At 45.0% G+C, this 17,804-nt stretch overlaps 1 pseudogene; it reads left to right on the top strand.

Annotated features, from left to right (window-relative positions):
- The first annotated feature begins 2,478 nt into the window (after nucleotides 1-2,478).
- Nucleotides 2,479-4,847, top strand: LOC121759229 (annotated as a pseudogene).
- The last annotated feature ends 12,957 nt before the right edge of the window (nucleotides 4,848-17,804 follow it).

The raw sequence follows: 17,804 nt of genomic DNA, 5'->3' as shown, positions 1-17,804 counted from the left end.
TGCTTGTGTAATCTATAAATATAATACACAAAATTTGTGGGAATATATAAAACTTCATGTATTCAAAATCTTGATTCCTTATTTTGTGGGAATATGTATTTATACATCATTAGTATTATACTCCCTCCGTCCCAGAAAATTTATCACATTTAATTTTCTACACTCATTTTGAAAAAAATGATAATAAATAATTAAAGTGGGAAGAGGGTAAAATAAGAGAGAGAATAATGTAGATAAGAATCTTCTCTATATTATTCTCTCTCTTACTTTACTTTCTCTGAACTTTAACTATTTATTCATTTTTCTAAAATAAGTGCAGAAAATGAAATGTGACAAATTTTCAGGGACGAATGGAGTACTATTCAAGTAGAGATTAATATTGTTTGATTAGTACAATAAAAATTTTGAACTTGGCCCAGCCCAGCCCAGTCGGCTCGGCCCACTTATCAACTAGGTCCGGACATGGGCCTGAGTCGGGCTGCCTTCGTTTTTATTATTTTATTCACTATTCACTTAAAACATTATTCTTAATCTCCGTGAAATAAAGAAATGTCTCAATTAATCAACGCTATTTTGAGTATCTATTGATTTTACACAAATATGATAATTAAAATAAATAAATAAACTACAATTTAATATTTTATTTTCAAGTCTTAGGGCATCAGCAGTGAGGCGGCGCGCCCTATGGCGCGCCACGTCATCAGTTTTATCCTCATTCCCCCTCACCTGCAGTGGGGCGCCCTAAGGCGCGCCCTATGGCGCGCCACATCATCATTTTATTGTTTTGTTTAATTAATTTAAATGTTTTCAAATAACAAGTAACGAGTAAATAAAAAACGTCTAAATAACAAATGGCAACGCATTAATAAAAAAAAGTTGCACCATTCAACTTACAAAAAAAACAACTAAGTCGGTGCAATTCCCAACTTCCGACGCAACTCATCGATTAACGCCCGGAGATATTCGGCTTCGTCGGGGTCGGTACACTTCTTGAGGGCCTTGTGCGTCTGCAATAACGTCCTCGCCATCGACGTTGTTGCCAACGACTCAAACGCGGTGGCCGTCTGGGTCGGGAGCGTTTTCGGGAACGGAGATGGGTTTGCAGCGATCGAGGATGAGGTCGCGGCCGCCTTCCTCTTGGCCTTCGCAGCCTTGACGCCTGGAGGACGCCGGGAGGACACCGGTGTGCCGAAACTCCCTTCATCCACGTACGTCCGGTTGAGGTCAACCGGGTGATTGCCGCTGCCGCTGCTCGTGTAATCACCAGCTTCGGTGGTCTTCGTCCTCTTCGGCGCACCAGTGTGCAGAATTCCACCTTGGAACTTCTGCTTGTCCCTCAAGAGCGCCCAGATGGCCTCGTGCTTGAAGTCGTCGTACATCGACCGGTACGACAACAGCGCTTTAGCGCGCACGTCGCTTAAGCTCTCGCCGCTCCCCTGTGCCCGCGTGGACTTCTCGAACTCCGCCGCGTACAAGTTCACTTGCTTATTCACTTGATCCCAGTGCTTGCGGAGTTGCTCACGTTTGCGCTTGTACGCGGTCGGCGGCTTGGCCTCATTGTAGAGGTCGGCGATGCGCTCCCAGTACGCGCCCTGCCTCTGGTTGTTCGCGAAAATCGGGTCTTCCGATATATCTACCCAACACCGGGCCAAAATGAGGGTTTCGTCGTCGGTGTAGTTCGTACGACCGGGGGCGTACTCATCGCAATTTCCGGGAGGCGGCAACTTTTGTGCCCGCTGCCGGTTCTGCTTCTTTTTGGCTGGGGCGGAAGCGGTCGCGGCGGGTTCGGGATCGGAAGACGGCTCCATGTCAGACAACCCGTACGATTCCGTACTGAAATCGAGATCGTACTGGGTGTCGGCGTCGAACGAACGATATTCGCCGGGTTCTGTACCCGGCCAACGCGCCTCTCCGCTAAACATAGGACTATTGGGACTTGAATCCATTTCGCAGTAATTATGTAAATGTAATAATAAGTTTCGAAACTGAAATCGTGAAATGAAATTACAAATGAACTATATTTATAAAAAAACGAAACCGCATGCCATCGTCCGCGTCGATCGTCCGCGTAGCCCACAGTGGGCTGGACGATGGTGCGGACGATGGCCTATCGTCCGCGCAGGCTGCAATGGGGCGGACGATGGCGCGGACGATGAGAATCGTCCGCCCTATACTCCGCGCCCTTAGTATAGGGCGTGACGATCGTCCGCGGCCTATGTCACGCACCTGCAATGGGGCGGACGATGCGTGCCATCGGGCGTGCCATCGTCCGCCCCATTGCGGATGAACTTATAAAACTGATAAAAAATCGAAATGAATTAATCATCCCAAGTAAGTTGGATCAATGGTGTCCCAATATATGAAAATTTAATATTCGGCCCAATTTTTGGCAAAAGGGGAAAGGGGGGTTTTTATCGAAGCAGCTATGCTATTAATATGACCGTTGCAAAACTCACAATTGCAACTCCATTTCAAAACTCAATTGTGATTTGAAATGGTGGCTCTCACAAATCCGGCGCCGGAAAACCTAGACATTCCCCAACAGGAACAGATGCAGCAGGAGGAACATGATCGGCGTGGCTCCGAGATTTCCGATTATGAACTCTGCAGAGAGGAACGAATCAGAGAGAATCGGGAGAGAATGCAGAAGCTCGGAATCTTCTCCCTCTCTCAGCAGCTCCACCCTCTCCCGTCAGATCCTACCGCAAAGCTCATCGCCTTCACAATCCGTTGCCTCCCTCCCCTGCCGGCCCCACCCGCCGCTCTTCCAGGTACTTTCTCAACAGCATCTCCAGCCATTTACACTATCCTCAAATTTAAAATTTGGTTTTGTCTTATGTAAACCTAAAAATAGGTATTTTAACTCAAAAAGTAAAAATTGAATTGGTTTTGGAGTACGACTGCAGCTAATTGCTTAATCTATTTACTTGTATAACTGAATGCTGAAATGTGGAATATATAAATTTTTGTGATCTGATTTTTTTTACATAGGCTGCAAAGCTCTACGCCAGTTACTTACTGCGAAATAGACATGGGGAAAAAGAAGAAATCAGTGAAGGAATGGAGAGAGGAGGGGTCGAGGCCTGAAGTTTACAGTGAGGAGCATGACAAATTGCTGGGAAGCACTGAAATGAGCTGGACTCTTTTTGTTGATGGATATGGAAAAGATGGAAAGAGAATTTATGATCCCATCAATGGCAAAACTTGCCATCAATGCAGGTCGCCAACACTTTCCACTGCTGCCTCTTTATTCATTACTTTCTTTAAGTATGATTTGTTGCTGTACTAGTTACTATGGTTCTATTGTTTTTATTTGAGAAATTGTGGCGTCTTGCAACAAGATTGACTTGATGTGATGCGTATTTCTTATTTGGTGATGTGTTTGATTGTTTTTCGGTGTTTGTCAATGCTGAAAGAGCCCCTAATGTGCAGGCAAAAGACTCTTGGTCAGCGTACGCATTGCAGCAGCTGCAACATGGTCCAGGGACAGTTCTGTGGAGATTGCTTGTACATGAGGTGTATATCTTTTATATCTTTTGTATTCCATGGGGTTTAAACGGGTTAATCTTCTTCTTCCTATGTCATTAACCGGTAAAAAACAAATCAGTCGTTGTATGTCACAAAGCTCTTTATTAGTTTTTACGTACAAATGCTTTCTACGTTGCGTCTATTCTAACTTCTAAGTAAAACATATAGTTGCCATAGCGACAAACAGAGTGTTGTGGCAGTGAAACCAGTCATATATCATTACAAGTATAGATTATTTTATCAAGGGCAACCGTTCTATTGCAGGTATGGGGAAAATGTGATCGAAGCAAAAGCAAATCCTGATTGGATCTGCCCAGTTTGTCGTGGAATTTGTAACTGCAGTTTGTGCCGGCAAGGAAAAGGGTGGCCTCCTACCGGGATGATGTACAAGAAGGTAAATGCACAAACTCAAGTCGATTTGTTTCCTATTATACACTTTTCACAAACAGCATTGAAAGCGGCCATTAACTTTTTATCTTTTCAGATTGCAAATCTTGGCTACAAGTCAGTGGCACACTATCTTGTCCAAACACGTCGTGCAGATACAGATAACGAGAGCAATGTTGGCAGCAAGGTTCCAGTTTCTGCCAAGAGATCGCTGCCCTTTACAGACATTGAGGTAACTGGTGAAGAAGGCGATCTTTTAAAACCCGGCCACGAATGTTCAGAACCTTTGCCTGAAGTTGATGCTGCTTTGGCAAAGGATCAAGTTGAACATCAATTGAAGCCTGAAGTTGAAGAAGATTCGGCTGGATGTGACGACGGTAAAGAAACTATACCTGTGGCTGGTACAGCATGCATAAATGGTACAGAGCCATTGAATCATGAGGTAATAGCTGAAGCTCGTGAAAGAGGATGTGATAGTGCCGATGAGATTGAGAAAAAGGAGCCTATTCCGGACATCAAGTGCATCACTGGATCAGAAACGAGTATAAAATCGACCAAGAAACGAGGGCGCTATGAACCAGCACCAGATAGTATTGCTGGGAGGTTGAGAAAGAGGCGCAAAGAGCCACAGTTGGGAGGTGCGATCCGTGCGGACACAACAGCAGAGGCGGGAGGTATTGCTAGTCGATTGAGAAAGCGTCGTACAACGTAGTTACTGACATGACAACGACCTGCTTATGTTGCAGTGGTTTTGGTTTTGAGGTGTCTGTTGTGATGTAGTTTAACTGACAACTACTTTTGTCGTGAATGGTGCATGCAATCTCACCATGTTTTGCTATTTGCTTGTAATTTTGGTGCAAAACTCGCACTTAGGCTATTGCCCACCCAAAATATCGTGATAAGAGATGCTACTATATAGCAATAGCCTTCAATTTCATTTCATCCTCTCTTTTTTATTGTTTGAACGAGAATGACCAAACAAGAGTCTGAAACTCTAGTTTCTCAAATCAAATTTATTTTAAAATTCGAAAGATGTTTTCGAACTAACACGAAAGTCATGCATATAGGCAACAAAACAAATAATAAGTCTACTTTGAAACAAAAGTCATGCTGATGCCCCTTATCTGCACACTTAACAGCTCCTTTGCACATTTATCTACGTAGAACATGATGAATTTATACTTAAACCAATGCAATCGGATACCAATCCGTTTGTCTATGCCAACGTTGAGAAACGAATTTGGGTCTCATTAGAATTAGTGTACACCAGGACTGTAGGACTATATGTCATCGAGCGGGTTGGCCTGTCATGTGATCGTGAAAGATGGCCACCTTCTCAGCAAGAGAAGTTAAGATATGGTAGAGAACTAAAGAACTTAGTACCTCTGGTCTTTGAAGAACAACCCTCGTGCTTTACTATGATGGAATGACAACATTTCAAAGTACTTCCTCCGTCCCATAGAAAAGAGTCATTTAGGGTTGGCAAGAGTTTTAATGCGCAATTGGTAAAGTAATGGATGGTGGGTCCCATCAATGATAAAGTAAAAGCAAAGGAGAAAAATGTTGCCATAAACTATTTCTATGGGACGGAGGGAGCATGTATATATGTATATTTTGGCAAGTGTCCCCGGAGTATACTGAGCCCTACATATATTTACTAAATGTGCATGTATCCATAAATGTACACGTTGTTGGGCTGAGATGGAAGAGTGATGAGTAGAGCTTTGGTGATTTACCTTGTAAAAAAATGAACTCTCGCTGGTGCATGTCTTCATACATGCGACCGTGGTCATTTCCTTTGCGTACTATCCTCCTAATATAGGTTAATTTTCTTTCTAGACCCTAATCGTGGTCCTTAGAGCATTGTTATCCTTAGTAAAGTGCAGTTATGACAGTAAGAACCCGTTTGGTTTGTGTGATATGTCATGATAGTGCTTTTTATCTTAGCAAAAACAGTGTATATCTGACTATTTGGTTTGTGAGTTGGAGCTCGTTGGAAGGTCTTTGAAAGAGGTCGAAAACACGAATAGAATGCGGATCAAGTTATGTGGAATGATAACCGAACCGATTGAATCAGTTAGCAAATGTCGTTGCCACTTAATCAATGCAATCTAGCTCTCGCCCTTTCCGCCTTGCCAAAGTAATTTATAACTCCCAATTTTGCACAACTTTAACAGTAAAGCGGCAAGTTCGGGGTCGATCCCACAGAGAAGTTGGTGTGTCGAGTGTGTGAGTAGTGAACAGGGGGGTTGGCTGCTGCCACGCTTTAACTTGGGAGTTTTTAACTACTAGTTTTAATCTAGACAGAATTAAACTAGCTAGCTTAATCAATGGAAATTTAACTACTGGATCAAGTGAATTGCAGGTAATAACAGAAAAGTAAATGCGCGGATTAAAAGCGAAAATAACTTTGATTAAACTAAAAGCTGAGTACAACGTGAAATTTAAACTAAGCTAACACTTTGGAATCTAAGAAAGCGGTAAAAACTGAGAAAAATCTCAGCGGGAAACTTAAGATAACGCTAACAGAAGTGAGTATTCTGCAGCGCTCCCTTTCGGTCGCCCTTTAAACTAAGCTATCTAACTAAGCTAGAGAACTAAACTAAACTAAGTTAGAGAGCTGAACTAAACTATGCTAGAGAGCTAAACTAAGCTAAGCTAAACTAGACAGAAAGTAAAGTCTCGGATGCCTTCTTGTGGTGGCACACCCTCTATTTATAAGCTCGATTCGGCCGCCAGCTGGATAACGATCTTGACAAGGAATATTCGCTCATTCTGAGAGTGAGAGACTCATTGATTGCTACGTGTTGTTCTTCTAGAATGAAGACGCTTTTTGGTAACTGATTCGTGACTCAGCTCCGTCCTTGCGTCTCATATTCCAGCACGTGTCCCCTTCTAGAACGTCGTCCTTGATAACAGAATGGTGCGCTATATCCAGCCCATTTCCTCATGTGTTCTTCTTCTAGAAGCCAGCGGTCCCCACCTAACTGCTTGATCGCTCCCCCTTGATCAATTCCACCGATTCTTGGCCTTTTATCGCCTTTTGTACTTGCTTGATCAGTTCGGCCTTGCTGCCTTGGTTAAGTGGTATTTCTGCACATTTAACACTTGGTTTGCGCGATAAACCGATCAAGTAGCATGTATTTCACCCTTAAACTGATGCATGATACGAGCCTTATCAAACTGCTCACACTTAAAACATACTTGTCCTCAAGTATAAAGAAAAATAAAAGAAAAAGATAAGGCAGATTTCAGGCATGGTTTACTTATTTCACTAGTAAAGGAAAACGAAAAGAAAAACAAAACTTTAAGATAAAAACACGTATTCACATGTATGCATTAGACCGAATAATTTTCCAACAATCATACCCGAGGTCGAGGTCAATCCATTTGTCAGTAGCTTGTGTTCCTTCTCTTTCGCCTTTGCTTGATCAAGGTGTCAGCTTGTCAAGATTACTCAATTTAAAAACCACTGTTGGATTCACTCAGTCACTCCTTTCTCACCAGAGATGTTAGGATTGTTCACTCGGTGTTGCCACAAATTTAATACTTTGAATCGGACTACACAAGATAGTTCCTTAAGGTCTTTGTTTTGGGTTGTAACGGGGCTCAAGGGTAGTAACGTGTTAGGTTAGGGTCCTAGGGGTTCTAAGTTTAAATATAAAATCTTTAAAGAAAAATCACATGAGTCGAAAGGCCAAAGATTTGACTAAACTTGCTGGATTAGAATTGGGATATTTATTTCTTGGTGCTCCCTCTTGGTCAGATTTCGACCTTTAGCCTTATAACCTTCGGCTTATTATTATTTTTACTTTTGATTTCCTGGGTCAGGTTACAACTATTTCCTGCCCTTCCTCTCTCTTTTTTTTTCTCTTTTTTTTATGATCAACCTGATTGTCTAACTTGATTAACCCGGCTACCCTTTATTCCGACCATTCTTATTGCTATCCCCCTTTTGTTTCCCTTGACAAACTTCATTTCTTTGACCATCTTTCCTCATGTGATATGAAACTTTGAATTTGGTTTTAATGCTTCAAATAAAGGGAAAGAGTGTATGGGCTTTCCTCTGTTCTCTCATACTCCACATGAAATAGAGCTCAGCTAGAGTGAGGATCGCCAGTGTGTTTGCTTGTCCGAGGATATTGGAGGCCAGGTAAACCTGGGCTAGGCGGAGGGGCAGGATCAGCAATAAGATGTCCTCTGGATTCAGAAGTTCTGAAAGTAGGGGCGCGTCCTCCGCATATTGTCTTCCAGACGACTTGCTGATCGAATTCTGGTTTCCTCTGCGGGAGACCGATATCTCGCCCAACCCAGACCCCGCCAGGCACCTGTTGTTCCGTGTAGAGGCCCATCCAGATAGAGAAGTCGTTTAGCCTCATTAGTTGTTCCTGGCCAAAGACCCTGAAGGAAACACTCTCTTCGTTCAGGTCAGAACTTCCGGTAAAGCGGAAGGATGTGAAAAACTCCTTGGCTAGGTCCTCAGGCACAGGGGCCTCATCGACCTCTAGCAACCATTCAAAACCGATGCTGGCAATGTAGGCTAAAAACTTCTCCTTCATTTCTATCTTCTCCAGGGATGGCTGGTGCAGCATCTTTCCCGCCTTTAACTTCTTCTGGGATGTCACCCTTTGGTGCACCTCCTTTTGCATCCTAGGATCATCGAATTCCATCATCTGTTGGCGAAGAGATGGGGTCAACACCACATGCTGAGGAGAGTAGGCGATGGAAGGAGAGGTTTCAGGCTCTCCTTGTTGTCTCCTGGTCGTTCTGATCCAACGCAATTCCTCTCTAGTAAAATTGTTGCCCTCATCTCCTGGTTGCGGGCGCAGAAGCATCTGCAATGGTGACCTCTGTGTCAGTGGGGAGGCTTCTCTTGGGAGTAGGGAGAATACTCTCCTTCCCCTTCCTCTTTCTTTCTCTCTTTTCCCTCGCCCTCGGTAGCTTCTTCCTCCTCTCCAGCCTCCTAAATCTGAGGCTCTTCTGGTTCCTCTTCATCCACCAGCCTCCGTACTGTGCATGGCCTCTGCACCACCGTTCCCTCATCACCTCGTGTTTTCAGGTTTTCAGCTACCTCCAGGAGCCGATTCATTGTCATACGCCGCGTCTGACGATGTAGAGCTTCCTCTTCCTCCGTCTCCCCATAGTCGAACAATGGGCGGAATTCCTCTTCCTCTTCATTGTTGATGCCGTCGCCCTCAGTCGAATGCGGCGTATGGAGTGAAGTGGAGCCGCCACCGCCTGCTGGCGACGGAATTGCGAACGGCTGCCCATAATCCTCCCCCAACCCTTCTTCATCAGCAGTGTCTGCGCTACATTGCATTGGTTGGGTTGGGGACGAAGGTTTAGGTGATGTAGGAGAGCTAGGTGGAATCTTTGGTTTAGGGGACAAGGTAGGATTTTTAGACCGATATATCCCAAGTCTAGCTTTGAGTTCGGCGTATGCTGCTGCATCATCCAACTCGCGAGGTATACTCAGGAGGACTTTATTGAGGTGCTAGAGGGTCTCTTCATCTATTTCGGGATTTGGAGTAGCGGTGCTGGTTTGTGGTGGTGCGGTGTTTGACGTACACAATTTAGGATTTTCTTGACGAACTTGGGATGAAGTTTCCTGGTCGCCACCGTCAGCTCCGGCGTTGGGGGATGATGAAGGAGTAGAAATTTGCTTGATTAACATCTTTGTTGGTAATAGTGACGAGTGCTGGTGGAGAAAGCAAAGTTTCAAAACTTGAAGTGGTATGGGAAGAGTAAAAAGGAATGCACTGTAGTCGCTTTTGGTTGAACGTGAAATTAGGCTCTGGGATCTGCCTATTGTACTGATGCTACGACTGTTGGGATTTCTCACTGTCGAGATCCCTGCGACTGTTCACGTACGAGCGTGCCTTTTCAGAGTGCCAGCTGGCTTAGTTTCTCTGATACGCTTTTTCCTTCTCCCTGAAACGTCCATTTATTGAGACAGTTGGTGCAGCCTGACACCTCTCCAATGACTGCATATGTCCTATCACCACCTGTCCCTAATTAATTGAATCACTGTGGCCATTCGTTAGTCCTCGTTGCACTGATCAAGTGGTCAATTATATCCAGATGAAAACTCACATAATTCCACTTGATCAGTTCCTTTCCTCCACTTCCGATTTTTTTATTAACTAAGAAAAACTTGACACACTAAAAAAAACTATTTACACTAACAAGGATTTGACCGGGTCTCCTTGGAATGTCACTTGATAAGATTAAGAGATTTAGAATTTGTCGCTTGATCAAGCAAACTATCCATGAATACCCGATAACTCCTTCTACCTGTCAATGGTTGAGATTGGGGAAGGTTAGTGGAATTTCTTCCACCACTCCCACTTTGGTCTTGTCTTTGTAGGGCTCAACACGAGGACCATTCACCTCGAAAAAGAACGAACTGGGGGTGTCTCTTTGGTGCGTGCTCGCCTTGATGGTTTCAGGATTTGCCCATTCTGAATTCCGCTTCCCTGTCATTAGTTTGATTTGACTCTGGAATGGTAGCTTCCTCTGTTTACCGATGAGTTCTTCCTTTCTCGAGGAGAAGCTGGTCACTTCCATTTTTTTCGTGGATGGGTGCATGCATAAATTCGGATTTATTTCCATCGGATTTGCTGATTTCCACTTGACGCCTTCTTCACCCAGCCTCAGTTTTTTTCTTGATTGTACCTCCTATCCATGCAGACTTGGTTCAACTGGACTGTGATACGCCTGGTCGGGCATGTCCTTGAGGGCATTCGACGATTCAGGTAGTTGTCTTGTAAACGAGGATTCCTTCTTCAGCATTCCTTTTAATGGAGAGGCTTGATCAGGTGGTCTCTCGACCCTTCTTGGTTGAGTAATCTCTCTTGCCTCGGCTGGTTGTGACGGCTGGCAAAATTCCATAATTTCCCTTCTAATGGCTTGATCATCCATTGCTCCAGTCACTGTCGTATCAAACCATTCTGCTGCCTCTCTCTTCAGCTGTTTATCTTCAGTGTAACCAGAGTATGACTCTTCGAAGGATTCCTTTTTCGAATACTCCTGTTTCCGAGGGCTGATAGCGTTTACTGTTTGTATTCTCTCTCTGCCCTGTGGCTTTTTTGCCGCTTCATTAATGCCGACCGTAAGTCGCTCTCCTTTAAACTCCAGATTAATTGTCCCATGGCGGACGTCAATGACTGTGTTGGCGGTGGATAGGAAAGGTCTCCCCAAAAGGATCCCAAAAGATTCCTCTGCTCCTGGTTCCGTCATTTTTATAACAAAGAAGTCGGCGGGATACATGAATCTGTTCACCTTGACGATTTCATCTTCCAGAACTCCATCGGGGTAAATGCAAGACCCGTCTGCTAGCTGTATTTCCATATCGGTTTTGACGAGCTTAGCATTCTCCGGCCTCTTGTATATAGAATATGACATAATATTGATGGGAGCCCCAAGGTCGCAAATTGTGTGCTCCATTTGAACGATTCTGATGGAAATTGGGAGCGTAAATACCCCTGGGTCAGTTCTCTTGGAGAGAAGATCACTAGGTTGGGTCATACCGGTCACTTCCTCTGCTTCAAACTTCCTCCTCTTTTCAGCACCCTGTTCACAGATGTTTGACTCTTCTTTCGCTATGACTTGATCAAGGGCTCTGGATTCAAGGCTTTTATTAAGACTTGTCTTGGATGATGGAAAACTTGCAGTTGAGCTCTGATAAACTCCTTCTGATTTCAGAGAGACTGTGTTGACATTCTCTCGCCCTGCTGGAGGTTGCACTGTAGCTGGAATCTTTCCTTCATTACCTCTTAGCTCGCCCAGTGACATGGCAACCTGAGATAACTGCTTTGTAAGCATTTCTAATGCAGCTCTCTGTTCTCTCTGGGCTTCCTGCATTTTTCGCACAACATTATGGGACTGGTGTGGAATCATATCCCCTAGACCTTCATTTTGCTGCCTGTTATACCTCTGATTAAATCGGCCTCCTCCATGGCCTTGCTGGTAGTAGCCAGTCGATCCATACTGTTCTGGCTGATTCTGGGGAAATGATTTTGTTGGTTTCCTTGGAAGTACTGTTGGTTCCCTTGGGATTGCTGGTTTCCCCTGTGGTACTGCAGGACATAACTCACCATTTGATTACTTGGTTGCCTACCCTGGTTGCTATACTGAGGGGCTTGGTGTTGGTACCCCCATTCTCCTTCCTGTTGTCGACTTGACCAGTTAGGCTGTCCTCTACTTGACCAGTTCCCTTGAGGTCCACTTGACCAACCTTTCTGGCCTCCTTGCATTCTATTGCCTCCAGTGTTTGGTCTATCCAAGATTCGAGCTGCCCAGTTGGACTGCCCGTCAGAGGGCTGTACCTGTTGTGGTTGGCTTTGATTCTGATCAGTCCATCTGAAGTAGGGGTGGTCCCTCCACGGAGCATCTCTCTGCTTCCCCTGGATCCAGTTGCCATTTGTGATCCAGTGGACTACGGCTTTTACTTGCTCTATCTCAGGGGGAAACTCGCAGTAATAGTAATGATGCTCTTCTGGCGGTGGCGGCTGCGGCACATACTGTGCCTCCTTCGGTGCAGGCGGTGGTGGCGGTCTCGTTTTTTCTACTGCTTCCAGCAGTTTCTTCTCCATCTGCTCAAATCGAGCCTCCAGCTTTTCATCATTGCGCGCCTCAGCTGCGTGCACTGCTCATCTTTTGTTAGCCCTCGAGATGTTTTGTACGACCGCTTAGCCTCAATCAGCCTCTCCAAAATATTCTTAACTTGGCTAAAAAGGGTTTTTGAGAAATCCCCTTGTGCTGCGAGGTTGAGGTCGTTCTTGCTGTCCACCGTGAGTCCGCCATAGAAGATCGAGTAGATCTCCTTCTCTCCCAGCTTGTGGTTAGGGCATGTTTGAAGCAGCCCTTGGAACCTATCCCAGTACTGGCCGAGGGGCTCGTCATACTCCTGTCTGGCTTCTGTAATTTCCCTTTTCAGGGCACTTATTTTCAATGCTGGAAAGAAACGATCGAGGAATATCATGCGGAATTCGGCCCAAGTCCTGATGGATCCTTCTGGCAGCCTAGACAACCAGACACCCGCGTCCCCCTTCAAAACGAAGGGAATAGCCTTAAGCCTTTAATCTTCGGATGTGGATCCAGCTGGCACGGGCTGAATATCATAGTATCGGCAGAATTCCTCCAGAAAAGCATACGGGCACTCCTTCGAAAGGCCGTAGAAGTGGGACAAAACGGCCAGTACTCCTGATTTGATTGCGATGCTCCGCATCCCAGGAGTAGCGGCTATGGCATGTGTGGGCTCTCTCTCATCATGAGCGTGTAGAGAGTCGATTCCCGAGTCGTCAGCGACAACGGCCATCTCTGCTTCCGTTCGTTCTGGTGGTGGTGGTTGTGTTTTCTGCTTGGTGGCTGCTGCTGCTTCTAATGCGGCTCTGCGACGAGTGATGACAACGCCGGCTTCCTGGACTCTCCACTGAGTGTTAGTTCTTTTGTATATCAAGGGATGATTCCAGTAATCGCCTTGGTGGTACCTTCTCATCAACAGTAGGAAAAACAAACAAAAGAGAAACAAAATTATATACACCTACGCACTACGCACAAACATAAAGTAACACCATGCTTCCCCATCAACGGCGCCATTTTGGAAGGTCTTGGAAAGAGGTCGAAAACACGAATAGAATGCGGATCAAGTTATATGGAATGATAACCGAACCGATTGGATCAGTTAGCAAATGTCGTTGCCACTTAATCAATGCAATCTAGCTATCGCCCTTTCCGCCTTGCCAAAGTAATTTATAACTCCCAATTTTGCAGAACTTTAACAGTAAAGCGGCAAGTTCGGGGTCGATCCCACAGAGAAGTTGGTGTGTCGAGTGTGTGAGTAGTGAACAGGGGGGTTGGCTGCTGCCACGCTTTAACTTGGGAGTTTTTAACTACTAGTTTTAATCTAGACAGAATTAAACTAGCTAGCTTAATCAATGGAAATTTAACTACTGGATCAAGTGAATTGCAGGTAATAACAGAAAAGTAAATGCGCGGATTAAAAGCGAAAATAACTTTGATTAAACTAAAAGCTGAGTACAATGTGAAATTTAAACTAAGCGAACACTTTGAAATCTAAGAAAGTGGTAAAAACTGAGAAAAATCTCAGCGGGAAACTTAAGATAACGCTAACAGAAATGAGTATTCTGCAGCGCTCCCTTTCGGTCGCACTTTAAACTAAGCTATCTAACTAAGCTAGAGAACTGAACTAAACTAAGCTAGAGAGCTGAACTAAACTAAGCTAGAGAGCTAAACTAAGCTAAGCTAAACTAGACGGAAAGTAAAGTGTCGGATGCCTTCTTATGGTGGCACACCCTCTATTTATAAGCTCGATTCGGCCGCCAGCTGGATAACGATCTTGACAGGGAATATTCGCTCATTCTGAGAGTGAGCGACTCATTGATTGCTACGTGTTGTTCTTCTAGAATGACGACGCTTTTTGGTAACAGATTCGTGACTCAGCTCCGTCCTTGCGTCTCATATTCCAGCACATGTCCCCTTCTAGAACGTCGTCCTTGATAACAGAATGGGCCGCTATATCCAGCTCAATTCCTCACGTGTTCTTCTTCTAGAAGCCAGCGGTCCCCACCTAACTGCTTGATCGCTCCCCCTTGATCAACTCCCCCGATTCTTGGCCTTTTATCGCCTTTTGTACCTGCTTGATCAGTTCGGTCTTGCTGCCTTGGTTAAGTGGTATTTCTGCACATTTAACACTTGGTTTGCGCGATAAACCGATCAAGTAACATGTATTTCACCCTTAAACCGATGCATGAAATGAGCCTTATCACTCGTGTAACTTTTCAAGGCTCGTCTCGAACCGCGCTATTTCACTATTTTTTTGGGTTACCCATATTACAATTGGCCAAATTTCCTCCAATAAAACACTATTTGAGTAAGTTTCCAATTGATGCCCTTCTAATTTGGGTGAGAACACATAATTATGTGTTTCATTCTACACTATTTGCTCCCTTTCTCTATCCCTCTACAACTCCTATTTCAAATATGAGGGAGACTCACTCCAGATTTAAGTTCATCGATTTGAGCATCAATTTGGGTGGTGGCGTGGTCACCATGGCCGCCAATGCACCTCCCCCCTTTCACTACGTCTTTTTTCAACTCCTGTTTCAGATCTGAGGGGTACTTGCTCCAAATTCAAGGTTGTCGATTTGGGCTTCGATTTAGATGGTGGTGCGACCGCATGGCCATCGTTACCTCCTTGGCCGCCGATTGGAATCATGCCATCGGTTTGGGGCTGTGGTGGTAGAACATCAATCTGAGCCTAGATTTTATACAAAGCTCCTCTTTTGAATAATGAAATAGCGAAGTTCACTGTGTTTAATTGGGGATATTTTCTACTCCCTTCGTCCGTCCTTCCTCCATCCTCCATTAAAAGTCTCATTCTTTGGCAACACGGGTTTAAGAAATGTTAAGAAAAATGAGTGGAAAAGAGTTAGTGGAATAGAGTCTCATTTGTATATATTAGTTTTAAATGAAATGTGAATGGAATGAGTTAGTGCAAGGTGGGATCCTATTACTATTTATAGTAAAAGTGAATCGGGACTCCTATTCGCGGACGAAGGGAGTACTAGTTTATCATTTTAGGAAAAAAAGTATCGATCTTGATTGTTGGTGGAACTAGCTCCATAAGAGCATTAGCAATGGGGCGCCACGTCAGCAGTTTTATCCTCCTACCTCCCCACCTGCAGTGGGGCACCCTAAGGTGCGCCCTATGGCGCACCACATCATGATTTTATTGTTTTGTTTAATTAATTTAACTGTTTTCAAATAACATAACGAGTAAATAAAAAACGGTCTAAATAACAAACGGCGAAGTTTTAATAAAAAAAAGTTACATCATTGAACTAAAAAAAATACTAAGTCTGACCAATTCACAACTTCCGACGCAGCTCATCGAGTAACGCCCGGAGATATTCGGCTTCGTCGGGGTCAGTACACTTCTTGAGGGCCCTGTGCATCTGCAACATCGTCCTTGCCATCGACGCTGTTGCTAACGACTCAAACGCGGTGGCCGTCTGGGTCGGGAGCTCTACCGGGACCGGAGCTTGGATTGCAGCGGTCGACGATGAGGTCGCGGTCGCCTTCCCCTTGTCCTTCGCAGCCTTGACGTCGGGAGGACGCCGGAAGGACACCGCTGTGCCGGAACTCCCTTCATCCACGTACGTCCGGTTGAGGTTAACCGGGTGACTGCCGCTGCCGCTGCTCGTGTAGTCACCAACTTCGGTGACCTTCGTCCTCTTCGGCGCACCAGTATGCAGAATTCCACCTTGGAACTTCTGTTTCTCCCTCAAGAGCGCCCAGATGGCCTCGTGCTTGAAATCGCAGAACATCGACCGGTACGACAACATCGCTTTAGTGCGCACGTCGCTCGCGCTCTCGCCGCTCACCTGTGACCGCGTGAACTTCCCGAACTCCGCCGCGTACAAGTTCACTTGCTTCTTGACTTGATCCCAGTGCTTGCGGAGTTGCTCACGCTTGCGCTTGTACGCGGTCGGCGGCTTGAGCGAATTGTAGAGGTCCACGATGCGTTCCCAGTACGCGATCTGTCGCTGGTTGTTCGCGAATATCGGATCTTCCGATATATCTACCCAACACCGGGCTAAAGTGAGAGTTTCGTCGTCGTTGTAGTTCGTACGGCCGGGGGCGTACTCATCGCAATCACCGGGAGGCAGCAACTTCTGCGCCCGCTGCCGGTTCCGTTTCTTTCTGGCTGGGGCGGAAGCGGTCGCGGCGAGGTCGGGATCGGCCGCTGCGGTTGGGCGGTGCGGAGACGGCTCCATGTCAGACAACCCATACGATTCCGTACTGAAATCGGGATCGTAATGGGTGTTGGTGTCGAACGAACGATAATCGCCGGGTTCTGTACCCGGCCAATGCGCCCCTGCGCTAAACGTAGGACTATTGGGGCTTGAATCCATTTCGTAGTAATTATGTAAATGTAAGTTTCGAAAATGAAATCGCGTGAAATGAAATGTTACAAATGAACGGTATTTATAAAAAAAACGAAACCGCGTGCCATCGTCCACGGTCGATCGTCCGCGACCTCCACAATGGGGCGGACGATGGCGCGGACGATGGCCATCGTCCGCGCTATCCTCCGCGACCGAAGTATAGGGCGCGACTATCGTCCGCGCCCTATGGCGCGCACCCGCAATGGGTGCGGACGATGGATGGCGCGGACGATGCGCGCCATCGGGCGTGCCATCGTCCGCCCATTGCGGATGCTCTAATAGTTTATTTGATTTTGATTTTTAATTTGGCTGACTTTGCTGTTAATGAATGACTAAAGTAAGAGATTGAAAATTTACTATAATTCGCCTAGTAATCTACATAAATCAGAATTGATGACTAATCTTAATTAAGAAATTGAAAATTACACATAATTTGCCTTATGATTACAAATCAGGATGACTAATCTAATTTGAGAAATTGACAACTGCATGTGTTTTGCACAATAATTTGCAAATCAAGTAGTTAATTACTAAATTAAATTTTATAATAATTAATCACATTTTTATTCTTAAAAAAACATAGAAATGTAAAAATAAAGGATAATTTTGTCTTTTCAACTACTATTAAACACATGTCTCGTATGCAAACAACATCATAAAAACCTTACTTTCTATACTATCTTACATTATCATTACTTCGGCCCGAAAACTATATCTCATCATAACTATCTTGTAATATCTTATCTGTAAAACCAAAACGGGTCCTAAGAGTATCAAAAGAAGTTGAGAAAGATGCGAGGAGAAGGTTTGAACTCAGGACTCTGCCTAGACAAACCGCACAACCACTGGGCTACCGATGAACTTTAGGGAAATATGTCTATTAAAGAACAACGTTTTGGGGACTGTACCCCCTTTGTT

Source organism: Salvia splendens, chromosome 12, assembly GCF_004379255.2.
Source record: "Salvia splendens isolate huo1 chromosome 12, SspV2, whole genome shotgun sequence".
Lineage (NCBI taxonomy): Eukaryota > Viridiplantae > Streptophyta > Magnoliopsida > Lamiales > Lamiaceae > Salvia > Salvia splendens.
This window is presented reverse-complemented; position numbering and strand designations above follow the sequence as displayed.